Below are 27,830 nucleotides of genomic sequence, written 5' to 3'. Positions count from 1 at the left end.
GAGAAACAGGCTAATTGCATTTACACCTGAAAATCTACAGTTCGCGGTTCAAACGTGTAACGACCAGCTCGGCAACTGAGCGGGAGTGAACAACTGTCCCACTGTTTATATGAAAACACATACACCTATACACATGCGCATGCTTACACAACAAACACGCCGTGCCTGTCAGTAATCCCTGTATTTCCTGGAGCTGATGTGGAACTGCACTATCCATCCACATGTGTCGGTTTTTTTTTTCTTCCCGGCCCCTTTGAAACCCAGTCCCAGATTTAGGCCTGACTGATAGATGTGAGCACATGCTCGCACACGGAGGGCCTGGAGTTGCATCACTCCTTCCCCTCTATACACCGCGTTCCCGTTCACAGCATGCGTAGGGGTGCGCTGCTCCTTCATGGATCAGTGCAGCGTAAATCTGGGACAAAAAAAGGGAGGCACATGGCAGAGGGGTGCTGTGTGCAATTACTGCTAATGATATGCCTCCATGCAAGCTGTGGCCGTAATTAACTTTGGAGGAAGCCTGGTCTATCTGTGCTCTGTGCGAGGGGATGCTCGCAGGAACAAGCGCAGCGCTCAGAGCCAAGGCTAAGAAAGCAAACCTGCCTTGACATTATTCAGACGACATGTCTGCTACCCCAGATTAGGCACATTGGGTGGTCCCGTGTTAGGAGTAACATGATGCGGATGTTCGTGGAGTTGTCTCCCGGAACTGAGCTAAAACTTGGGCTTACTCGTCAGGGTGTGGTGAAGCAGACTGGTTGAATCGGAGGTCAGCAAGTTACTGTATAACTGGATGTTGACAGGTACCGAAGCCTAGTTCTGCCGGGAAAAGGTTGTTTTTTTAATTTAGTAGTTAGTCAGTCCTTACTACTATAATTCTAATCATTCTAATACTGATTGAAAACTGATTATCTATTTACTTTGTCAAAATTATGAAATTAGTCAAAAGTTTAGTCAAAAGTTGTTTTGTAATTTTGACTCAATGAGTCAAATCATTCAAATTTGTACTTACATTTCTATACGTTTGATGTCATGTTCACATTACTTATTTATTCACATCAGGAGCTGGAGGGGAGGTTACAGGCGAAAAGGCTGCCAAGCCAGTGACCGCAGTTCAGCACTGCGTTTCAACATTTGTAATTGTGACACCATTCAGGAGTTTAAATGAGTCCTCGGGACAATTTTTTGCTGTATTTTTGGTGACACTTGTGTTTATTTGTGACCAAAACAGGTATTTTAAGCCAAAGACTATATTTAGAGTGATTTCTGTGCTTAAACCTAACCAGAGCATAAACAAACCGTTGTCAAAAGATAAAAATGAACCTGAAGAAGCGTAAAAAAGTTGCAACATATACAAATGTACAATTTCATCACATCTGTGCTTTGCAGAAACATACGCTGACAATTTTTTTGTTGTTCTCGGCAGAAATAGGTTTCCATTGACAGGGGGGCCTGCAGAAACAATTGTTTTGCACAATATAGTAAAGTATACAGTATCTTCACTCGGACTTGTTAGAAACAGAAACAGAGGATGCAGTTGCCGCTGTATTCACCGCAGTGAACACTTATCCTCTTACTGTGTGAAAATGTGCTCCTCTAAGCTTCACTGTCAAGAGGAAAATGAAAGCCACGCAGCCCGGCATGTCTGTGTTTACTTGACGTGTTCCACCTGTCCCTGGAGTTGCTAGGCAAATGGCATGGTGGCTTCAAAAACAGGCCTTGGCGCGTCTCCAGAGCTGTAGCACCGGAGAGCTGCCTCCTCCTTTGTCCTTGATGCCTCAGAGTCATTTCTCACTGCTGTCATCTGTATTGACAGCCCAAGTTCGCTGGCCAAGCTTTTTAAATTGGGTCGTTTTATTGATCCGAGTTAATCATTCGGGGGTTTGATTACTTGAGTCTCTCATTTACATTCACTGGTGGCCAGCCTACCCCCTCTAGCTCGATGCTTTTATAATGTAATAGGGATAATAAATGTTTTATACGTAGGTCATTTTTTCTGATTTATTAAAATATTATGGCTTGAAGGTGAAAAATAGAATTGAACTTGCACTGTAAAATGTCCGTGTGTGTGTGTCCTTGTTAGCCATAAAAGTGATTCCAGTTCTGATTGAGGACATTTCAGCTGTGCGTGTTCCTCAACATGATGCAATTTTCCAATTTATTTTCTCCTACAATTGCCAAATATGCAGCCTTCCCAAACTCGCCCTTGCGCGGTTCCAGGAAGAGACTAGAAAACATTTCTGAAGGATCTGGGTGCGGCTCAACTTGACAATTTACATGACAGCCAGAGGGTCAAGCCACGTGACCCCGGTAATCACAGTTTGGACCCCAACAGGAAGCAGCCGCCGGTCGTGATGGACTTTAAACTGTTAAACGGTGTGCGCTTGTGAGTCATGTGTCTCTGCCACACCGCGCTGCCACACAGGGATTCCTCAAATATTAACACAAGTGGACAGATTGAGTAAACATTGGGACTTCTTTGTCAAGGCTGTCTTTTTATTTCAGGTTAGTCCGGTCTGTGGTCGTTTTCTCGGCCGTGAATGAGTGCATGAGATCCTCGCTGATTCTTCCAGGATGTGGCTGTGGTTCTGGCCCAGCAGTAGGCAGCAGCCCCGGGCCTCAGCGAGCAGCTGTCAGCAGGCTCCAGAGAATCAAAGAAAGAGAGTCGCCCTGCCCCCAACTTTACCAGCCTGCCTGCTCTCACTGCAGGCACGAAAGGGGGATGGGCTCTCATGCAGAGATATATAACATGGAGGAAATCATGAGCGATTCCTCAGCATCCTTGCATGGTTGATTTTACACATGTGGACTTTTATGAATCACGATGATTTATTGTCATTTTCAGGGAACGGGTCCAACAGTAGTCGATCTGTTGAAGCCTTTGTCTCGGTCTCATGTGTCCTCCTCCCATCTGTCCCTCTCTTTCTTCTCCTTCTCAACCTCCTGTTTACCACCTCCTCCATTGTCCTCCAACTGTAATGGTGTCCTCTACCGGAGCCACAGTCAGGCGAAAGATCCTCCAGGGTTTTAAACCACCAGTGTGCCAGTGTCACCATGGGAAGGAAGCGAGTCTGTGTGTCTGCGTGGAAAAAACAAAATGACAGGATAATGTAGACGGGGCTGAGTAATGATTGCATAACAATCAAGCGCGCTCGTGTAGTTTGCCAAGGAAATGAAAAAGTGGCGTAGTTAAAAGGTCACGCTGGATTTACAGGTAGCGAGATGCATCTTAAATGTGAAAATGCCAGAGAGATCAGGCGAGAGTGATGTTTGACTTTGAATGGAAACAAGCAGAAACAGGCTTCGAATGACTCTTGATGCAAATTACTCACAGACGTTAAAGCTTCCACTGGAATCCTCTTGTTTTGATTCGGCATTATAGTCTTCCTTTGGTCAGCGTTTCAGTGTGTGATTTGTTTCATCGAGCCTGCAGCACTTTACATCATTTCTGCTTCGAAGAAGGGACGCACATAAACACATGCAACAGTAACAGATCACAGCCCACATATTGCAGTGCGTGTTTGGTTTAATGCGTACTTACCATATTTTCAGTGTTTGCACCTAATTCTAATCTAAAAACTAAAAATCTAAAAACGTGCGATCTCAACAGCACCCACAATAAAGTTTGTCTGAGTTTTGTTACTGTGACGTCGTGGTGATTGCCTCTTATCTTGGAAGATGAAAAACCAATGACAAATTGAAATGAATGTGAAATTGTTTGCTATTCAATGTTCTGTCAATTGACTAATCAATTAATTACCTTTGCCAAGCAGGTTGTGATTTTACCCATGTTGGTTTGCTGGTTGGTTTGTCTGCAGGATGACACAAAAACTACTAAACAGGTTTCCATGAAACTTGCATGGAGGATGGGTCTCGGCCCTGAATAGACCCCATTAACTGTTGGGGCAGATGCGGAGAAAGGGACAGATCAAGGAATATTTCCTCTCTTACTTTAACGTTGCCAGATAGGGCATTATTACACCCTTTTGTCAAATTCTGAGGGAATAATGCATGAATCTGAAGAAAGCAATCAGGCTTCAGTGGACTGTTAAAGTAACCAGTAACTAAAACAGTGAACATAAGTGATAGGAATACTCTAAAGTACAATTACATCAAATTTGTTCCAGTGTACTCTCAATGTACTTTGTTGCATTCAACCATTCTGAAAACAGTGGGCCATAAACTAAAACCTTACTTAAGCTCCTGCAAATAGCACCACACTCCCTGTATTGCAGTTGCGTAACATCGCTAGTGTTTTGCCAGGATGACCATTTCTTGCCATTAGTCCTCTCACCCAGTCGGCTCAACACACACTTGTGGTTTCGCCATCATTTGCATAAGAACACACACTTGAGCGTCATATGAGTGTGTTCTTGGAACAGGAAATTCATGGAGACATTGCACTTACCACACCTTTGTGTTTGCTAAGCTCCCATATCAACAAGGGCCAGAGCAGTCACACAGAGACAACAGTGATAAGGAGTTATGAAACTGCTGAAGAACATTTTTGTTTACAACACTGATCATTACACAGATCACATCAAAACAAACTGTACATTTCCTTCTATAACAAGAACATCAGTGTTTCTGCTGCATTTTGGGGTTGGTTAGCCAGTCAACAGCAATTATATGGACTGCCTTAACATTTTCGGACAGACATTGATGTACCACTTTTCTTCTGTTACCAGCCGTCTGTCTCAGTTGTTCTTTGTGGCTAGTAAGCAGAAGTCGTCATGCTATCACACAGCTGTTGGTAAACATTATACCTGATGAACATCAAATTTTGTGCTTTCACTTACTATCCTGAAGTGAATACTGATCCAGAATAATGGCTGAAAAATAACATCACCTGCATGTAGAACGGTTGCCTATAAGCCGTGCTTCCATAATGTAGTGGGGTTGGATTAATTAGGGCACAAAGTAAACTGCCATTGCATGACCAAGAGGCATTGATTTCTTTGGTCACTATCCACTGGTAACTGTGGGATGACTGGAATGACTATGGATTCTCTGCATTGCAAAAGAATAAAAACCCTGCTGATGGAGGAGACAAAAAAAGGCAACTAGGGAGGTTGAACAAGAGAGAATGGACGGACATTGACTCAATGGAGAGCGCAGGTGTCGTGTCACAATCTGTTCCCCCGCTGCAATGTGTTTCCTCATACCAAAAGGACAGATTGATAGATTGTGATTTCTAGGTCAAATTGAGATTCTTGTTTTTCAACTGTGGACAGTAGACAGACTTCTAGCGGTAGCCATGTTGCTAACGCTTTCTTCGTGACACAGCGTCAATAGTATTGCTTAAACAGGGAGACGTGAGAGCAATAATTCATTCATTAATATTAATATTATTACAGCAGTTACTATAGAAGGAGTGAGGAATCAATCAGAAACTACTTGATAGTTAATGATTAATTCCTGAATAACTGTAAATAAAGGACTAATGAGCAGATGATGATGACTTCCTAGATAGCATACTGGGAGATACCACATTCATGACTCATTAAGTAATGACTTATCAATAAATATCTGTAAATCAGTATAATGACCAGTTTCTTACTGAGTTAATCCTGATTAACTATGAATCAGATGCTGAGTAAGCGGCACGAACTAGTGACAATTCATTATTAATTACTTCATCCTGACCTTCAAGTGAAGTGAAACATGATACTGAGTAGTTAACAAGTAGACTCAATGACAAAGAGCTGCTTTATCATTAGTCACCATTTTCTGTATCATATCATAATCATGAAGTAATGAGGGGCTACTTAGTACCTACTCAGTATTATGATTTTCTTTACTGGAAGGTGCACAAAAAACAGTAGCTAATGATTAATTAGAAATTAATGAGTCTGTACTAGAAAGAAATTGGTCAGTGTGTCAATTTAAAGATATTTATGAACTAATAATGACTTAAATATTCATTCATATAGCATCTGTGCTCTTATATCTCACTGTTATCTCTATATGGTCCTTGAATGACTGTTAAACAGGGATTTCTCATTTTTTATTCTCGTGTTATTAATCAAGTAATCCCTGATTTATTCATACTGTGAAGTGTTCCTGTTAAAAGAAAATTACAAATATATCTCCCACATTTGTCACGGCCCAAGAGCCAGTCGGTTAAAACATAAACAGCTAATGATTTGGTTGATTTAACAGCCATCAGTGGAGGTTATGCTTTGCTAATTTCGCCCGAGAAAGACAAATAGACTTGGAGTTAAAAACTGCAGGGGGTCTTGGGCTACTTGTGCATTGACACATTTGATAAAAGGGAAGAATATCTGTTCTGCGAGACGGGGGAGTGTTGGACAAAAACGTCTCTAAAAATGCTTTGTATGTGGACTCTGGCCTTTAATGTTCTTCCATCATGGCAGTATTTGCCAATAAATATCACGTAACCTGCCAAGCGCACAGAAAGCAACGTTCCTTTTTTAAGTTATCCAAACTCTTCCTTTTGTGGTGTTTTTTGCACCGAGCTGATCCCACCGCGGGCCAGTTATGTGAGCAGATAAAACCCCCGAAGGCTCATTTGTAAATAACCCGGGTCTACACTAGATTATTTATTCACATCTAAATAGGGTGACATTTAATTTCCCCCCCAAAACCTCTCCTGAAGTGTGTGTGTGCCCGTCAGATTATTCCCCAGAGAGCTGTGTGAGCATTGTTACTGTTTGACACATATTAACCTGAAATGTGTGGGATGGAGTTATGTACATTAGGGGGAGGGGGGACGGTTCTTGGCACACGCTCAGATCAGGATGTGTTAATATCTTAATATGTAACCTATCACACCATCTGTTGTCTCTCATCTTGCTGCTGTTCCCTCCATCCACACGCATTTCTTCCATGTGGCGGTATTTACTGCATCGCTTCTCCTCTGGTCTCGCTTTCTGTTTGGCTTTTCAGGGTTATCCTCCATGCGTCCCCTCCCTCTGTATCTGTCTATTATTTTGAATCACAGCATGTCGCCAACATCAAAAGCGTCAGGCACAATGGAGAAGGACATTCCAAGATCATCGACTCACACAGTGAGTCAACACACACACACACGCACACACAGGCACTGTTCCCCTCCGTGATCTGTACAATCAGATTATGTGTGGAATCTGGTTCGGGTATTCCATCAGAAATGTTTCCGTCTGTGATTGTGAAATATGATAATGTGCCTATGGAGATGAAGGCTGACACAAATGAGTAAAAGTGTGTTATTTATGCTCACATTTGTGGCTGGAATGTGATCTGCAATGTGATCATGTGATCTTTAGCGCTGGCGTGAATGTGAGAAACAGCGGTGTGTGTGCATGTAATGTGCTTTTGTGTTGTGTAAGTGTACATACACACATCTCTGCACATTTGCGTTGACTCCCTTGTCTCCTGTGTGTGTGTGTGTGTGTGTGTGTGTGTGTGTGTGTGTGTGCACAGCGCGGCCCTGCAGCTATTGCTGATTCCATCTGTGGACCCTGCCTCCTCACAGCTTGATCCCAGCACCACCTCCATTGTCTCACTAATCCAGGACTATTAACATTGCAGCACCACAACAGGCGCTTACTGGAGCCCCGGATGGCTCCCAAAAACTCTCCCTCTCCGCTGAACAGACTGCAATCTAATTAACTCAGAAGGGGGGTTATGGCTAAAGGGGTCCAATGTTCGTGTGTGTGTGTGTGTGAGGTTAACAGGATCCAGTGGATTAGCGCCTTCTGATAATGGGGCGAGGCTCAGCGGCTACAGGTGCCAAAATGAAAATGGCCTCAGTCGGGATCACCACATTATGTTAACACCCAAGATCAGAGCGTCTGTATAGTCTTCTTGTTCATAGCCAGCGTCGCATACAATCACACGCGCGACACTTCTCTACTCGCGCAAGGTAGTTTGACGTATATATCCGTTTCACGGTTGCGTTGCCCATCCTCCAACCACGGTAACAGCCCTTTTACATCCTTGAAGACGTTTTCGTTCAGTGTTTTCTGCAGTTCTTACCGTTTTGATAATCACCTCAGCAGCCGGTCAGCTAGCTTGGCTGGCTGCTAAAATAAAGATTCGACTGCTGTCTTTTGCAGTCCCTTTAATCTTTGGCAGCTCTTCCAAACACCATGTGTAAACAAGAGCCACAGTGACCTAATGTTAGCTTAGCTGAGTGACATGCTAATATCACAATGCTAGGTCAAATGTGGAGTGACTAACGATCATCGCCTCCATCGTTATGATCATCTCTCAGTGCTTTTTCATCCTTAGATTCCACTTTTAACAGATAACTGTGCAGCCGACACACTATTAATAGTATTCACCGTCTGTATTTGCTCATAGTATTTTGGATAATTGCCTCATTTTCACAATCGGATAACCGTTAGCGACATTAGCTAGTCCCCTCAGCTTGGCACACCTGTCAATTTTGTACAAGCTGCACTTGGAAGAGCTGAACAAAAACTAAAGCGACTCACATATATGATCTTGTGAAGGTTCTGATCTGATTTTTAGAAATTAGGATGAAAAAGAACTGATTACTGAGGCTGGAGTCAAAGGTGATGTTACTGTAGAGTTGAGAGCGGAAGCAGTAAGCCGTAAATAATGTGCACTTTGTAACATTACATTGTGCAAGTGCAAGCAGTGACTGGTGTTATGTGAACAACCTGATTAACCTGTTTGATTATAGATGATGTGTTCAGTTATCAGATTTATGTCTGGATAGTTGAGCTGAAGCCAACGGGAAACCTTCCAGAACTTGTTGATTTGAAACCTGACGCTTGCTTGGTCTCGTGCTGATGTATGAATACGCCTCCTTCCCTCAGGTTTGCTCCAGGACCTATGGCACAGAATCAACACACAAAAAATTATATGTCCAACATCCAACGAAAATAAGGGTCTCTTAAAACAAGAGTTAATCATGCTGATTTTGACTTTACATCTTTTAAATATAACCTTGTTGTTCCTTCAATCCGATTAGAGCTGAATTATTGGCATGTATGAAAGCACACACAGTGTGAACAGACAAGACTTCCCAGAGTTTCATTTCCAATACTGATATGGGTGTGGTGTATAATCTGAGGTTCATCAACAGAGCCGGTTGCCTAATCCAGCTGTGAGTGACCAAAGCCAAAGCGTGCCTGAAGCAGTGGGAAAAAAAACTATTGTGCAAAACCCGATAAGACATCTTGTCAGCCAGACCAGACTGTGGCACAGATAAAGTAGTTTTAGTGTGTGGTGATGGACGCTTTGTGATATCACGACAACTTGATCTTTCTAACTTTCTAACAGTTAAAGGATAGTTTCACATTTTTTAAGTGTGTTATAAGGAAAAAAAAATATTGATTGTTATTGTTCCTCTTCTCCAAACTAGCACACAGAACCCATAATAGATGAACCCAGAGGACATTCTGCATATAAGGTGCTTTTTACTTTAGATTGTAGCGGAGTATATTTTATACTGAAGTATTTCTACTATGACAAGTTCAGGCATCTAGCCTCATGCCAGCGTGAGTCTTCAGCAGTCTGACATGGAGTGGCTCCACCTTCGCTAATGGAAGCAGAGACACACAAATACCATTTACATCAAAGTTGCCACCATCAAAGACAGGCAATCGACTCCTTTTCTCATTGGCAGTAGATGAGTTTGTCTTTCTGGTTCATTTTCCTGTGTCACGCTGAACGCCGATAATGCGCTGGAAAAACAAATAGTAGACAACAGCAGAACATACACCTTATCAGACTTTTAAAAAAAGAGGTATCTTGCTACTTCTCATGGATGTAGAGAGTTGCATATGCAGAGTACCGGTCAGGCATCCTGCAAAGACCTGGGTTAGAAAGCTGATTATACCCGATCCCAGTGAAGACAGAAGCCAGATCTTTTTTTCCGGTGTGAAAGGATCAAACTTTGGATGATACTCACTAATCTAGCAAGCCCAGATAGCTGAAGCTTCATATTAGCACAAAACATGGACTGTGAATTTGGCCTCTTGCGTTGCTGTCAAATTCGGGAGGGACTACATGTTTCAAAAGACATATACAGTCAGCGCATGTTGTGTTGAAATACACTGGGAAAAAAAGTGTATCTACCCTTTTAATTCGAGGGAACATGGCTGTACCAGCCGCTCTCTTCTCACCATCTCACCGTTACAAACCATGACACATCAATTTGTGAAGGCCTCCAGCAGAGCAGGGTTACCGCTAACATAATAACTTCCTCAAGTCTGACTGTTCTCTCAAAGGTCGGCGGGCGGTGTCCAATTGGTCATTGTCGCGAATGGGCACGTCAGAGTAAGCAGGAGGGTATGAATGCAACCGCAAATGATCCACCCGTTCCGTTGAGTGGACTTTGTGTCTCCAGTGGAGCTGTTACATTTGAGGCCGATATGAATAGCTTTCCCTGAAGGCCTGTGGTTTGACTGCAGCCTGGGTACAGACACAAATAGTTCTTGTAGATAAAAATCACACAAGAAGACACGGTACAAGCCGAGCAGAATTTGCCTCCGGTGCTTGGGGGTCTGTGCAAACGGTCTTAGCTCAGCTCCGCGGAAGAAAAGAAAACAGATCTGCGCTTAGGTTGTGGTTAAGCCAAGGAGCTTACTCGCTTACTGTAAGTCAGAGCAGCTGAGTTTGCATAGCTTCCACCTCCTGAGGCCTGGGAACTGTTGATTCTTCAATATTTCTGTGTGAGTGTGCACATGTGGGTGCCTGGCGTTTGCCTCCATGCGAGCTCACGTAAAGTGGACGGGGAGGCGAGAGAGCTCGCTTCACACACTCCCCGCTCTCCCTCATTTTTGACATTCTTTGGCCTTGTATGGCAGATCAGCATCAGCTGGTGGAGAATAATAACCACAGCTCACTAAGACTTCTGCACGCCAACGCCCTCCCCACAGTGGGTAAAACGAAGCCGCTAATGTCATTCCACAGCTCGTACTTCACATTCGCGTCCCACAGCTGGAAAAGCAGGCTGACATCTGCACCGTGGGGAGCGTGTTAAACCCTTTCAACCCCCTCCGAAGCGCTTCCACGTAGGTAACATCTGAGAGTGAATAAACAATAAATGTACCGAACAAATGAAAAGTTCTGGCTCCCTGGTTCTCTCCTCTCTGTCTCTGTGACCCATCCTCTCTCCCTGCATTACGTGCCTTGATGAGTCAGTGTTTCAGGCCTTGATTGCGGGCTGTGTTCCCGGAGGGAGGAAATGCCAATGTGTGCATTCATACCCATAGCTGCACAGTCATTATCTCTGTCTCTCCATGTGTAATGCACAGGCATTTTTTTTTTAAAGGGGGGGGCGGGGGGGGCCGCTATCACCGCCCCATCAAGGACGCTCTAACTCGAGTGAAACGTCAACATGAATTTAGGCAACAAAAAAAGGCGAAGTGTGCTTGTGAGATAACAAGTGTAATCTTCGTCCATAATAGCTGCTTTGTGCCTCGGGGCGTCAGATCGAGTTCGTCTTTGAGGTTTCGGTTCCCTCTGGTGCCTTCTCGGAAATGTTCGCAGTCACTTTGGATGAAGGTCAGATATGATATTACAAGCAAAGAAAAATATCTGCGAATCATTCTTGAAATTCTCTTCCAGGCCACTTGCTGTTAACAACCCTGACTCCAAAGAATTTGGTCCGGCTGATTGAAAGGAAAATAAAAATGTGCACGTCTGCGAAGGCGCCGCTGACGCTGACTGGTGCGTTGAGGTTTTGGAGCAACGTGTGGAGCAGGAACAGGAACTCCCGCTTATTCCAGACACTGCTGAGCCTTATTCTGCACACATTACAACCTGGCTTTGTATTAAGAGTATAGGTACAAGACTGGTTCATTTGAAAGAAGAGTCACTTCTCTCTCTGGTTCCCTTTAGCTTGCATCGGGCGTCAGTTCTCTTTCTGTTAAACTTTAGTTCCCCTGAAGCTCAGACCGGAGGTAAACTTTAGCATTACTGTGCGTTGTGGACAGTTGGCATTTATTGTGTTCTTTGCCTCAGTGTGAAACAGTGGTTTCTTTCTCAGAATAAACTACGCCTTATCAACATGCCTTGCTGTTTTTTTTATTTCTGAGAATCTGTCATCTATGAGTAAATACAATGGAAAAGGGCAAAGTGAGCCTGGAGCACTTTGTGTTCACAGTGAGCAGGTAAATGTTTCACAAGGGTTTGAGTTCTGAGTATTCATTCTGTACATTTTCACTTATAGTGTGTGCAAAAAACAAAATGCTTGCTCTGAGATCATTTGGACTGCTGGTAGGGACACAGTGTGAACACACCCTTACTGTTTAAAGGAGTCATTTGTAAGAAATTACGAGAATTTGAAGGTCTTTCGAAAACTATGGGGTGGCAGCTTAACCGCTAACAGCTGCTCACTATACTGGACTTTCTTCTCTTTGCTGAATCTTTGATTTGGCTGGTGTGACTAGCTGCTGCGAGCAAGTGGTTTGATTAGCTGTGGAGTGAAGTCGCCCAAGAAGCTGACTGGAGTACACCTACAAACTCAGATTATGGGGAGGTGGGATCACAAAGGGCAACTGAGCTCAGTCAACTGTAGCCTCCCATTAAGCGTATTTTACAATGAGTTACCAAACAATTAATCTTGTCCTGTCTTCGTGTGCAGTTGTATTTGTCTCTTTAGTAAGGAAAATTGGTATGAAAATATCTCCTCTGTTCACATTTTGGGAGATTATTTTGTGTACTTATTACACTAAGTGGTGAACTTTTACGTGTTCCCCATTGGGAATTTAATCATTACAAATTACCTTAAGCATCTTTTCTGAATTATATTCTGGAAAAAAAAGTTTCAACATTGGCATATAATTGACCATATTCAGGCTGATAACCAATATATCGCCAGTATGCCTGTGATAGTCCGTTGTTGACCAATATTACTGACTGGTTTGGGTTTGCTCCCCACTGTTTGGTATCGGGGTCGTGGGTATTCAACACATGTGAAAGCTTTAAGGTTGAGTTATATTTGCTTACAAGGCCGTCAATGATATTTCTTGACTGAAATACCCGAACAGTATGTTTAAATACATCCATTTTTATTCCAAAACTGGATCCGCCAGAAAATGTTTGTAAAGGCTACCTGTCAAAATATTAAAATATGTTCCGTTTTCATTACAACACTGGAATTACAAGTGGCATGAAGATGGCCATAAAACATTTCAAGTGAAACAGCCACAGCACTGTTGTGAGTATGATAGCTAAGAATCTGTAGTAGTTGAATGCTAACAAAGGAATTCATTGTTATTAACTTAGATAAAATGGTAGAGTGCTTAAATTTGAATGTGCACTGTAAAATACAACCAGAAAAATGCCATGTTTGTGGCTCTCAGACCACAGGAACAAAGACTCCATGGCAAAACACAGCCATGGATTCTAGTGGAACAAACGTTATGTTAACCGTATATAAACAGGTCCTCCTTTAACTCAGTGTCCCTTCATTCCAGTTGAAGAAGGACGTCGAAACCCAGCAAGAGGCAACTCCCCTCGGGCCATAGTGGTGTCTAACTGCCACCTCACTCTCTGACAGGTTTTCCACCCATCTCATCGACAGCTCGCGGCTCCAGCTCAGAGATGAGTGACTCACACACACGTGCACACAGAAAGAGAGAGACACACACACACACGCATCACAGTGTGAGAGGTATCAGCGGGGAAGAAATCAATGGCTCTCTCTGACAGAAAAGAGCACTGCGCTGAATCTCTGCTGAAGCCATCCAGTAATGGCTTTTCAGCTGTCCCACATTCAGTTGAATGAATCAGCCAGAATGACTGTATCTATGATCCCCCCCCCCCTCCCCTTAATCAAAGCAGCAATTAATTACCCCCTAATTAAATCTAGCACAATCTGTGTTTAATGTGATATCTGATCTGAAATAATTATGGTCCACGTTTCCCTCCACAGCTCAGATGAAATAGAATATCTCAACGTAATGCCCCCTGGTGCTCAGGCTGCTGCTCACACAATGCACGTCCACGAAGAATGTGTAAGTGAGTACACATTCAGTCGCCCCACCCACACACACACCCACACACACACACGCGCACACACACCATATGCATCAGACTTTACAAGCTTGTTTGCTTGTAATGGTGTTTCAGGGTCTGAATCACAATGCTCTAACCTTTTGGACAGAATCAGTGCCAGGCTACCTTCATGCTGGCTCGGTGAGTCATGCAGAGTGGAATTATACAGGACAAAAGCAAGGGGAAAGGCAAGGTTTAAAAAAAAAAAAAAAAAAGACACCTCCTTCTAGCACCACGATTTGTTCATATTCTATTCCATTACACGTTTATCTTGTCGTTAACTGGTGGCGACTTTTTTTCAAGATAGATCTAAGAGAACCCAGTGACAAATCCACCACCTCCATCATAGTGTTGCCATTATGTTTCAGGTTTGGGAATAGGGAACAAGTAATCTTTGATGGTTAGTGATTACACTTATTCACCATTGTCTCCAAGGTTCTGAGTTTATAAGAGTTGGGGAAATAAGGACTCAGTGGACAATGTAATGTAACGAGGTGATTTTCTGAGGTCAGTGTAGATAATTACAGCAGGAGAAAAAAAGCAGAATGCATCATAATTCAGTTAATCTCATTGGTGAGTTCTTATTTGCTGTTGCAAGCTTTTTAACAAGTTTTGTAGTAGCAGAGTTCCTCACTGGTGACAGCCCCATGATGAAAACTGGACATAGCGTTGTGTTCAGATCATCATTCATTCCTACGAAAGCTGCTGTTTATCAAAATGAGTCATTTTTCCCGGGTTTTGAAGCAAAAAATTCTCCACAATTTCATAGCCACTTCCTTCACAATGTTATCTCATGGGAAAAAGTCTATATGGGCCCTAGTGTGCCACATGGCGATGTAATCACGTAGATTGGCCATTGTGTAAAATTAGCTGGTGCTCTTCCTGGGGCCCTGCTAAGAGCTTAGCCATGATATTCTATATTTATTTCCTCCTTAAAAAACAATTGCAAGATCACAGAGGCTGCAGAAATCAGAATCAGATTATTTTATCACACTGCAGCCTTTTGGAGTTGTTAACCTTACATATAATCTTTGTATAGGCTAACACTGAACTGAGCAGAACATACATGTCAGCTTGAACTGGCACCAGACTCAGCATGCGACTGGAGCGACTGCTTCGTAGAGGAAAAAACTGAACCAAACTACACAAACTGTGACTACAGTACCAAAGTGATCCACCTCTTGTAGAACAATAGTGGACTGACTCACTGGCACGTTAGTTAATCTGTGGCTGTCGCTGCCGGCTTTCCTGGAGGAGGTGAATGGTTGACAGAGACCATTACTGTATCTGACTCCTTTTTATTCATCTGGTTTTATATTAACTTTAATAAAGCTGTCAAATTAAATCGTCTAATTATGTTGGGTCTGAGCAAACATTGTAAAAATCTTTCCTTGGAATCATTATTGACAAAATGTATTCAAGTAAACATGAGCTCATCTAACGTTTCAGTGAAATAAATGTTTTGACTTAACTCCTTTTCTGTCCACAAGGGATGAGCTTTTCAGCTCGCAAGCAAGGTCAAACGACCAGCTAAACCTTGACAAATGCTAGCAGGCTAAAGAGCTTAATATGTGGCTGTGAGCTAAGACACATCATTGACTTTTGTTTCCTCCACTGCTTATGCAAGTGTGGATGCAACTAGATAGCACAGAAGTATGTAGCAGGCACATTTTTGGGGGGTATCGTAACCAGTGACTGAGAAACCCTGTACGTTTTTTAACACCACTACCACACTCTGAGTGTGTGTGTGTGTGTGTGTGTGTGTGTGTGTGTGTGTGTGTGTGTGTGTGTGTGCGTGCGTGTGTGTGAGTGGGTTTGCGTGTGGTATAGGGTGACAGCGCCAGGGACTTTGCGGGAAAGCGGGCCATGAATCAACAGGACGGTGGTACACACAGGAAGGACTGCCATTACAGTCATTGGATTAACCTCCCTGAATTAGCAGCACAACCTGTGACTCATCCGTCAGACCGTCTGGATTCCGCTGCTCTATTCAGGATCGGATAAGAAAAAAACGATCTCCCACAAACTCTGAAAACCTTCAGATCCTCTTTAATAAAGTCAACGATGAACCTGCACAGGTGTGAGGAAAAAGCAGTACAGTTCATTTGTGGAGCTGCCCTTTTCCTGAGTGATCTCTGAACAAAGCAGTGGGTTAAAGAAGCAAAGGTTCTCGGGCCGCACTCATATCTGAACTCGCACTTGAAATAGACAAGAAGAGACATTTTTTCAGATTTGAATTCTGATTAAATGACCTTCTGTGCTGTGCTGACACAGGGACTCATAATATGACTCACAGGCTGTTCTGTGCTCTATCAGTTTGTTCTGCGTTATAGAGCGGTAAGTGGACAGTGCAGGCGTAGTCCGTGTCTCGGCAATCAGAAATGTATTGTACACTGACGGAAAAGAATCCCGCGACGGCATTTACGATCTTGGGTGGAGACATTTATTCTCTTATGAAACCGTCTCGCTGCTGACTTCTTTCAAAAGAAAGATTATTCCATTGCAGCACTGACACTTGCAGAAATTTTTCATGAAATTAATCCGGACACTGGTGCCGCGCCCTATTAAGTAAACTGGTTCCAGTTTTACAAAATCCAGCTGTGACACAGTCATCATATTCAGGGTGCATGACAAGACAGGAAGAGATGTGTTTTTTTTTTAGTAAAGCCAATATGGTCCAACCCTGAGCAGTCGTTGTGAAATATGGCCATGCTGTATGTATGCAGAAGAACTGACGCGTCCATCAGCTTTGTCTGTGACTCATCCTGTCATAAAAAAACACATCTGCTCTCTTTGAAATGATCTGCCTAACCCCCACGCCTATGTCTGTGCTCCCTCAGCGCCAGCTCAGTGATCTTCCCCTTCTGCAAATTTCATCCATTTACCATCTTTAGATGAGGACGGCCGTGCCCTTTTGTGATTTAATATCTAAATGTACAACTGCCTAAAATGGACATGGCAAGACACCTTAACTTAACACTTTTGCAGTAGATTCAAACTTTCCTGGACTTTTGTGACCCCTTAAAATGATCAGCTACTTGTGAGCTCTAACCATAGTTTATGTCCTAACAGTGGAGCCTGCAGAGGTAGAAGAAAAATCCAGTATTTTACAAGAAAAAAAATGTAGAATTAGAGCATAAAACAAGGGGGGAAAAAATGAGATAATTTGGTTTAACTTGTATTTTTACTTGTATTTGCACTACCACTTGATGGATTTACCAGGCCATATGATTGCCACTGCCCTGGTTTCAATGTTTGTTGCAACATGCAGCTGATGTTTGCAGTCTAGAATGACGCCTGACTACCCTGCTCTTTACTTCAGCCCAGTTTCACACTGGCACCTTTTAGCCCCGTGTATAGAAGATTTTCAACCCCACGATCTCAGGGATAACCCTGCTCCGAAGCTTAAGTCTGAGTTTGTTTCCACTTTGGAGTGTGCCAGGATTGTGCTAGTGTGAAAGCTGTCTAAGCCCGAGGCTCGGGAGTGTCTGAGAACGCTTCTAGCCCTGGGCTAAGTTGCCACTGTGACATCCAATGAAATGTCAACATCTCGACATCTAGATTGGCACAAAATCTTGTACTGGCAATAGACTTTTCTTGACTGATCCTTGGAATTCAAAGCATCTCATCTACAACACGATTGTTCCAGATGGCACTAGGAAATTACCGACATTCTAAAGGACAAGTCCACAAAGAGAGCCTAAAAACCTCTGCATGAGGTTTGAAAATGCAACATGATACTGCAGACTTCTTCTTGGAGTCGTAACTGAAATCTTGACACACAGACATAAAATGTCTTGACATAATTCAGTGTGACTTACACCTTCAGATGATATCATTAACGCTGATATTCAGTGCAAAATAAAGTCCCTAAATCTTAATAGAATTGATAAATAAAGGCACCCGAGCCCTTGATAATCAGGTTTTTACATTCTCTTTGGTGGAGAAGTTATCCAGTGACTGTCTATACAGCAAACAGAAAATACTATAGTTCAGAATACCAAATTGTAAACAACTATTGACAAAAAAACAGGGCTGTAAAGAAGATAAAAACCCCTGCCTGTAGTGACATTACATTACACACATTAACCGCACATTTGGTGACATTTTATGGCATCTTCACTGTATTCTCTGTTATCTTAAAATAGGCCTATATGTTGATGTGAGCATGTTTCCTTCTGTCACTTCAGCAGAATGATTTTTTTACTTGCTCTATTTTCACACAAAAGTCAGATTTCACACTGAGCTGATAAAAAGAAAAAAGTAGGACAAGCAGCTCCTTCTCATAGAAAAACACTCAGGAGATCCACATTAAAATACGAGGATGTCGCTCCATACAGAATTGAGATTACAGGAGGAAAAGTGAGTTTGGTGAAAAAACAGGACACAATGGCAGAACAGTAAGCAGTAATGATGGAATGACCCGTCCTGCAGGGAAATACATCAAGTGTGATCTTAAGGGCTTAAGATGATGAAGATAGCAAACCCGGTACCTGCTAAACCAGAATGTGCTAACGTTTTTACCATTCACCATTGTCAGTCATATGTATTGATCTGCAACAGAATCTACTCAGGCAAAGAAGGCGTCCATTTTTAGTTTTCTCCAGTTATGTTTTTTCCTGAGGCTCATTTTTGAAAACGCTGCAGGAAGGTGTACTCCTGTTGAAGAAAAAAATGGGTGAAAAAAACTTATTTCAATGTTGTTGTTTTTTTATTACACACCTCCATGTTCTTGCCTCATATTTGCTGCTAAGTGCTTATCCAACGGGGTTTTTTTGCACTCCAGTTCCAAAATGTCAACCATCAATCAGACTCTGTTTGCAGAGTGTCTGGTTTGTCAGATTTTCTGTTGAAAAAAGGTTTGAACTTTTGCAGGTGTTACTTTTTTTGTGTTTTTTTGGGGGGGGGGCTTCCATTATGGATCACGCCGATTGTGTTTTTCGCTGTGCCTTAATTTGGAAGATTCAATTTATTTCTCAGAATCACTGATGACTCATTCATTGACTGGCTTCAATCACAGCACCAAAGTCCTTCTTTATATGCAGAGATTCCTCCTCTTATTGACAGGTTTCAGGGGACAGCAGGTTATGGTGAGAGGTAATGATGTGGAAATCTGGTGCTGGAGGAAGGGGTGGGGGTGTGAGGGGGCCATGACAGCTGTCACACAGTAACAAACGCCTCCCTCTGTGAACGGACACTCAGGGATGAGGGTTGGGGGGGGGGGGACCTCCCTCACCACACAGCTGCCACAGACCTGTCACTCAGGGTGTTATCGTGCCCCCTCATCTGGACTGGATAATGGGCTTTTGGTCTGTGTGGGCATTAGCCACACATCGCCACAGTAACTCCTGGACACCACCCTCAACTGCAGAGCGTGGTCCTCCAGAAGCTGTTAAAGTTCACTTGAATGAAAATTCCCTGAAGACACTGAGGGGGTGCTGGGAATCATTAGTGTTAAACTGAAATGATTTTCAGTAACCAGTCATATGATGGTGCATCCATGTTGATTCAAAGTCAGATGATGCTAGAATGACTTATGATCCAAACAAACTGGCACTGCAACATTTGATTAGAAGAGAGTCTGCACAATTACAACCAAAAGTCCTTCATTGTCTACCCGAATAAAAGCAAAATAAGTACAACACTGCCACCCAGTGGTGTTTGAGGGGTAACTGACAGAGTGTAAATGTAGTAATAACTTAGATTTGGGGGCCCAGTCTCAGTGGATAAGGCCTGAAGCCCTGAAGCCTCACAGACTTAGCTGATGTCACCAGGTAGGTGTTTGAGTGAGAGCGGCTGCGAGGGGCCGAACTGGTATAAACTGGAATGGGACCCCTGTGGATTTGGGCCCATTAATTTTACCAAACAAATATTAATACAAATAAGAAAACAAGAGCATTCATATACACAAAATAAACAGATTTAGTTGAAGGTTTCAGGGAAAGAAGTTCCATGATGTTTCAAAAGCATAACTTAAACGTGATTTGTGTAGAAAATGTTCATGTGTGATTGTGGTCATTTAGAACATTTCTCTTTATGAATAAAAAAAAACATTGCATATAGTATAATGAAATTAATCAGAGATTGTATGGTCCAGTGTGCAGGATGTAGTGCCATTAGCAGCTGGCTGCAGATGACAGCAGCTCTCACCCTCTGCTTCAGTCAGTAAAATGCAGAAATAAAAGCCCTCTATGAGCTGATGTTCAGTTTGTCCACTCTGGGCTTCTGTAGAAACATGGTGGTGCAACATGGTTGACTCCAGCTCCCTCTGTGGACATTAGGGCTCATTCTAAGGATTAAAAAAAAACAAACAAAAAAAACAATACAGTTTCTTTGTTTCAAGTAATTACACACTTATGAAAACATTATTTTGAAAATTCATTCTGAATCCCCTGCAATCCTACACACCGGACCTTTAAGAGCACCATGCTAACCCTATGTTTAAGTTAAAAACGCTGTGAACGGTGGGTAATGCCCTCGGGTGAAGTCTGCAAAAATGCAGACTTACAAATTGTGGCCTTAAAGGGCAACAAATGTCAGTGAGAGATCCCCCATTCAATCTGACAGTGGTACAGCCCCAAACCCCAGGAGACTTACTAGGAACACGCCTCAAGAGAAACTGGGACAGCAACACAAACACAGCACTCAAATCTGTTCATATCTATGTATGCCCAGTCTCATATATTTAGTGAACTTTGAGCAAACGTAATAAAAGTATTAAGTGTAATGGAAGTCACCTTATTAATGTGTAGGATTCCAGTGAATTTAGAGACTATTTTTATTGAGCACAGAGCGCCGATAGAGAGCTTCATCACATGCTGATGATAATCGTCTGAAGATCAATATCAGCAAAACCAATTTAGTCCTGAGGTGGTCTACTGCTGTGTGATTACTTGTGTGTAAGTTCACAGAGAGATACAAAAAACAAAAGCAAAAATCCTTATACGTGTTGTAGCCATGACAGTAATGATCATTAAAGTATGGATGCCGCTGCAAAGATGCTACACATTGTAAAAATGTGGATGCTTCACACTCATGTTCAACCCAGCAGCACAGAAGATCTCTACAGTCAGCGCAGTTATAAGGTGGGCCAAGAACAGTGATGAGGATTCAGAATCCCACTAAATGTTAAATATGGTGACAATCTTCCCTTCTCTTGCTGAGTTATGGGGTTGATGGGATTAGATATATAATGTCATCACCTCATCATTAATCTTCTAAGAATTTTGTTTAGTGTGCAAATTTGTAATGAATAGGTAAATGGTTTAGTGAGGTCACAGTGACCTTTGACCTCTAACCACCAGATTCTAATCAGCTCAAGCTGAAGTCGGCGGAATTCCTGAGATATCCCATCCAAGAGACTTTGGGACAGATGGACAACGTGAAACAATGTGCCTATGGTCTCGGCGATTATGAATTTCATGTTACTGATTTGGCAGGTAACTAAATATCTGTATATATGTGTGTTTTGAACATTTATGTTCTTTCTGTTGTTTCTGTTTCTGATCTATTTCCTCCTGTTGGTTCAATAATGCAACAATACAACTCTGACAGTGCTGAACTTCCCTTTCTAAAACATGTACAATGTACAAGTTGTAACATACTACTTTTACATGCCCAGTTTGCTCTGTTTGTTTGGTGTGTTACAGGTCTCTACGTGTTTGAAAAGTATGGTGTCATTGGGAATGAATAAATATCAACATATCAAATACCAAATGCAAGGCAAAAGTTGAAGTTGAAGTTCATAATACAACATGCAGACACAACAAGCTCTGTAGAGAGCAAAACTTACCATTGGTTATCTGTAAATATGATGACAACAGTGCAGGGAGCAAACATCCTCTGTAATAGTATATGAAGTCAATCTGAAACAGGTCTCACAGGTGTCAGATGCCTCTGTTACAGGTCACTGCAGCATGTTGTAATGATGGACTCATTTACTTTCCCAAATCCTCTTTCACTAGGCAAGATGCAGATTTTGGAATTTGATACGCGCTGACAGCACTGATCTCTGCTGCCATCGCCTGGAAGAAAGCAAGAATGCATCTTTAGTATTTTCACAGTTATATGCCTTGCTCTCCTTTGTCATCTTGTATCTGGGATTCTGTATTTATGTTTAACCTCCTTCTCTGTATTATAAGGCAAAGCAGTCTCATTCACTTGTGTTGTTTAACCAGTTTGTGTGTTTCTACTCAACAAAAATGTTCATTTCTGGTAAACAGTTTACTTTCCAACGTTACTGGATTGCCAAAACCTATACAAACAGGTCAGACAAGGATCCTCAGTTATGATCTTGAAAGCAAACACATGTTGGTCACAAGGTGGAACAATTTCATCATTTTCAGTCTGGCCGGGGCCACCAGTTGATGGCAATTAGGCCCCACTCAGCCGGGACATTTACATAAGGCTCTGGAGAGCAGCACAGAGCACGGTTTGTTTCCCATTTTGGCAGCGGCCGTTTCCTAGATACACACAGGCCTGTTTTCAGCACCTTCAGGAGCTTTGTGTTTGACAAGCGGCAAAAAAAAGGGCCTAATCCCCCCAGTTTATATTTAGTACAGTCCTCTCGTTACAAGGAGTCTGAATCACGGGGTCGTTGGCTTGACTTATTGCCAGTTATGGTTTGAATGAATGGAGGAATGAGTGGGAGAGGTGATCTTGGCCCTGAGTGTTGTGGATGGGCTGCTGTTGTATGTAGCTGTGTTAATGGCTTGAGGCCTGTGACGCACGCTGTTTAAATACCTTTCTTAAAAACAACAAAACAGAAAAAGCTGCTTTGTAACCAAGATACCGTCACCCACGAAAGGTTTGCTATTACGTTAAAGTAAGACATGAGATTGAGCTTTGTGTATGCTCCGAAAGGCACCTCTAGATGTCAGTAATAAGGACAGACAGATTTGGGTCTAACATGTTATGTCCGTGTGTTGCATCAAAATGAGAGGAGATTTTCAAATGGTATAAAATAGGCTTTAGTTATGGGTTCAACAACTTAATAAATGAACCAAAAAGGATCATGCAAGACAGGATTGAGGAAAGCATCAGAGAAACTAGCAAATCCTCTATCCACAGAGGACATACATGTTATCTAAAGCATTTAAGGGAGCAATTTGTAAAATTTGTGGATGCATTTGACTACTCGTGGAATAGCTGTAAACACAATATTGACAATCTGTTAGCAAACAATTAGCTATTATACATCCGGCAAACATGGCGCAACATCAGTATTCAGTTCAAGGTTCATTATTATACAACACAGGGTTGCATAACAAAATAAAGGTTTGTAAAACTCCTTCATTCCACACAAACACAGAATATACATACAGTTTTGGAAAATAGGCTACATAAACACATCAAACATAAACACACATGGTATCTTTTTTGAATTTGCATCAGGGCTAATGTAAATGTCTCAACTCACTCCTAAAGGAAACATCTTTCTCTTTAGTCAAATGCTTCACACAAGCTGGTGGATAACTTTGCCAGCTGCCATGATAAAGCTGCAGGTCAAATTAAAACAATGAGTTACATAGAGTTAAATGAACCACTTCACATTGTACTTCATAATTTTCCATGTTAATGTGACAATATATTCATGTTAATGCAGAAGTATTGACTAGTGAAACTCTAAAGACGCGATAATCAATATTTCAATAACTCTATGGTTACTTCATTCTAATCATTGTCACTAGCAGGTCTCAAAAGCATGATGGACCTGTTTCTACTGCCCTCAGAAGCTCAAAATCTTTTTGTACATCTTTAAACTTGGCTGGTATTCTTCAAATACTTTCTTCAGTTTGAAGTAATAGGTTTCCATTGAATTTCAAAGTTACCTGATTCGTCTGAAAATAGTCTGAGCGATGAGTTGAAGCAGGGACAGTCTTACCCATCATTCCCCCTTGAACTAAAACTGATTTAGGCCATCAGCAGCCTCTTTCAGAAAATAACTGACCTTTGTCCCAGTAGAATAACTTGCTCCAAATTAATTGGTAAGGGAGGATAAATTAGTATGGGGCGATATAATAAAGCACCCAGTGGGAGCTCCAAAATAGGCTTCCTCGCAGTGGGAGACACTTGGCCAAGAGAGAGAGGTGGAGAAATATGCCAGAGATTTAAGGGTACAGTCCAGGCAGAAGAAGCTAACTTTGTGAACTGAACTTAAATCAGTAATACCAACAACAAGATACATTTTGGGATTATTATTTATGAATCATATTGAATATTTTTGCAAATGAAAAAAATAACATTCATCTTGAGAAAAAGGTCCTCATATAATGGTGTTTTCTTTAAGTGTGATAGTTGAGAGTAATTTTGGACCAACAGTATGCAGTGCTGAAACCAGCATTCCCATTAATAGTCCATAGTGCATTTGGTATTAAGTGGTTGTATGGTTCAACCAGACAACGAAAACACTAACAGAGGCAGTACATCTGGAATAATCATCTATACAACTTCTTGTTTTCTTAAAAATGTGAAAAAATGAGTAAACCTGTTGAGGTGTTCAGGATGTACCGTGCCACTCGTCCAATGTGTGTTTGGATAAGCTTCACGGATGGGTGTAACTTAAAATAGAATGCAATGTAAACATCATTTACATAGTAATGTTAGGCAGATTGATGTCCAATACATGGTCACATGACAACTAAGCTATCTCCAACTGAGTGAACTGCATTCACAGATAGAGCCTGTCAACCTGGTGCTGTAGACCTTGAGTTAAGATGATTTGTCAACAAGCTGATCACTGGCTATTTGAAAGCAACACAAAAATGTAAAAGGCTCGCCGGGAGTAATGAATGCACAAAGAATTAGCAGCAGAATCACCGGATCCTTTCAGCGCTACAGAGCTCTATAGAGAGCTTCAGCTCATTGTTGAGCTGCCCAAAAACGTTTTCCTCACTCACAACACTCTCAAAGTGTTGTTTAGCAGGCAGCTGGTTTTAAACCCTGACAGACAAATTTTACAAACTAGCTGGTGGAAATATTGGAACATTAGCTAAAGAGGCAGAAGTTTCTCTCAGGAGTTTGCAGAGACCAAAAACTGTGTTTAAAAATGAGTGAAAATTTACCACGTGGACAGAAGCATGACCCTAAAGAAATGTTGCTCCATAACTGCTGGATGTGTGAATAAACAACTGCTCACCATATCAACTTAAAAGGTGATTCTATGTCAGTGTTGTACCACTGTCACCAAGTAGCCCAAAATAGAGGGAAACTGCATCTTAACATTTTAATACCTACAAAAATACAGCAGTGAAAGTCGCCGTGCTTCTACAGCTGTTCCTGTTGTGAAAATGATGTTTCAGATTGAAAGTTTGAGGACTTATAAATATACTCTACTTGGAATCCTAAATTGTGTGCGACGTGTTATTCCACAAAAAGGTTTGATTGGAATTCAAATTAGTTGAAAAATTCTAACAAATTATTTTGCACATTTTCAAATCCCGAAAATATCTTTCATTTTAGAAGTTTAAAGATGTCATTTGTAAAATATGGCCATAACTCGAAGGTAGGTCAGCATATCAGAATAACCAACAACTTGTGCTGACTATACTCCTCGCTGAAGCAGTCTTTAGCAACTACCGACGGGCTGCTGACTCAAGCAGAGATCCCTGCAACACAACACATAGACATCTCTGACTTAACATCAGCACTGTCGTTTCTTCACATGCTGATGATATTCAGTGTTTTAAGCTAAGATTCTTGCCATATCTAACAAAATTGCCCCTTCACTTGGTGGACACAATTCTGCTACTTCAATGGAAAGTCCAGCTTTGTGCACAGGAGATTTCAGTGTCCACATATGTGCCATATGAATGACTGGCGTAATTTTTGTCAGTGAATAAATACATTAAACTGTTCAGCTAGACAATCCTGAGGTAATACAAATCATGGTCCACTAAAAGAAACACACAGGAGTTTTTGTTCAAGTGATCTGCGGCAAACATTATATTCAAATCATATGGAAATATGTAGTGAATGTCCTTGGAATGACTCAGATAAACCTTCATCCACACACACACACACACACACACACACACGCCCTTTTCGTTCTGTAGCACAAAAGTGCACACAGACCTCCCTCCCACTAATGAAACAGTTTTCTCATGCTAAATTCCCATGCTAACAAAGCCGGCTCTCCTGGGATTCATACATCAGGTCTACATGACTGATTCCTGAGCGAGGCTGGAGATAAAACTTGATGTCGAGCGCGTCTCAATACATCATCACATGGCTGAATCCCTGCTCCCTCGGAGACATGAGAAAGCCTGATTATTTCCAGGTTTGCCTATTTTTAGATGAGCGAATTTAAGAAATAGAGCGATTGGGGTCAAAGTGCACATACTTGCTTGCAGTCTGGAATTCCAACATAATTTTTCCATTACTGAGAGTGAAGAAGGAGGGGCTTCTGGTCACTGTGCACAACTTCTTTATCAGCAGCAGACACACACACACACATACACACATTTCATTACCCCCTCCTTGCGTTCCCCCCTGTGGGATATCCTGCCTAGAGCTAACGGTGTAGTATTTACTGATCCTCATGGAACACATTACCTGAGTTGTTATCTGTGTGCACACAGAACTCCACACATATTTGTCCTGTTATTTTTAGGTCCATTTCCACTTGCTCCCCCTTTAAGCTGTTTGATTAGCAGGAGGAAAACTCTCTGAGGCATGCGAGTGTTGCGAGCAGAAACAATCTCACCATCCAAGATGATGGCATGGATACAGACCACCTGTGAATTGATGTTTTATCAGGAAATATAGTTTTGAATAAACAGTTCAACATTTTTTGGGAAAAAAACACCTTTTTCACTTTCTGGCACTGGGTTAAATGAGGAGATGGATACTGCTCTCATTTCTGTGCCATGACCATGAAGCTCGAGCCAGGACACGATTAGCTTAGCTTAGCATAGCATAGCATAGCATAAAGACTGGAATCAGTTTGCTTGCTTTGTTCAAAGTTTAAGAAAAAAAAAAAACAAAACAAAAAAAACTCCCCTTTAAGCACAAGCGCCTCTAAAACTCACTGAAAAAGACAACATTTTGTTTTACTACCAGGATTACATGTTGGATCTCAGCCTATTCATTAGCTAAAGGCAGTGCCTTTTCTCTAGTCTTGCTACAAACTCACAAAATACAACTTTGTAAGGACATTAAAGATAATGTCAGTTTAACTATGAGCTATGGAAATACAAATTTTTACCATTGGACAGAACAGGGCTAATCATTACTTTCTGCTTCCAGTCTCTATTCTAAACTAAGCTAATCAAACCAAGCTAAGCAGCGGCTGGCCCAAGCTAAATATTATCAAGATAATTTGCAAAGAAAGCATTTTGCTTACCTTAAATAAAATGTATTATTTAATGAAATTATGTACACCTTGATCAAAATACACAGCCCAGTACAGTGAAAATAAAAAGAAGCTCCCAGCTGGCTAGCATGACAGCAATTACCCTGTTAGCCTGATAGTCCTGCAAAGTTAGCTTGCGTGGTGACATTCAGTGGACCTCAGTTACTACAATTTTCAAGGGTAAAAACATAAAATCGTCAAAATAACCAACATTACCATTACTTTAACTAGACTAGTGGGTCAAAAACGCAACCATTGTTTAAGGAAATTAGAGACCAAATACTCACCATTAAATTTGTAGCTTATTGGTAGGCGTCTTCTCCTTGGCTGTATGGATGGCAGCGGGATTTGTGGTGCGTTCAAGGACAATACGTTTTGTCCCTTTCATGAATAACCTTAAGAAACACTTTATAACAGCTTTAACTGATTTCCTCCTATAAAAAAAATGTATAAAGTTTTGAAATTTGAGAAAGAAAGCCCTCAACCCCCTCAACTTTTG

General features: G+C 41.8%; 2 long non-coding RNA genes across 4 annotated transcripts; one reads left to right on the top strand and one right to left on the bottom strand.

Annotated features, from left to right (window-relative positions):
* Window positions 1-992: 992 nt before the first annotated feature.
* On the bottom strand, window positions 993-27,830 carry LOC119033848. 3 transcript variants are annotated; one of them, XR_005079388.1, is made up of 7 exons: window positions 27,619-27,830; window positions 26,533-26,714; window positions 21,773-22,004; window positions 20,131-20,269; window positions 8,640-8,803; window positions 3,333-3,448; window positions 993-3,079 (listed from the first exon to the last, which is right to left on the bottom strand). It is a non-coding gene; the product is annotated as an uncharacterized LOC119033848 (long non-coding RNA). The 3 variants fall into 3 exon arrangements; XR_005079387.1 differs by lacking the exons at window positions 993-3,079; window positions 3,333-3,448; window positions 8,640-8,803 and having other exon boundaries at window positions 18,176-20,269; window positions 27,619-27,810; XR_005079389.1 differs by lacking the exons at window positions 993-3,079; window positions 3,333-3,448; window positions 8,640-8,803; window positions 26,533-26,714 and having other exon boundaries at window positions 18,176-20,269; window positions 27,619-27,738.
* LOC119033849 lies at window positions 3,772-18,027 on the top strand. The gene is made up of 3 exons (XR_005079390.1): window positions 3,772-7,031; window positions 13,401-13,940; window positions 15,811-18,027. It is a non-coding gene; the product is annotated as an uncharacterized LOC119033849 (long non-coding RNA).

This window comes from Acanthopagrus latus, chromosome 15 (genome assembly GCF_904848185.1).
Source record: "Acanthopagrus latus isolate v.2019 chromosome 15, fAcaLat1.1, whole genome shotgun sequence".
Taxonomy (NCBI): Eukaryota; Metazoa; Chordata; class Actinopteri; order Spariformes; family Sparidae; genus Acanthopagrus; species Acanthopagrus latus.
This window is presented reverse-complemented; position numbering and strand designations above follow the sequence as displayed.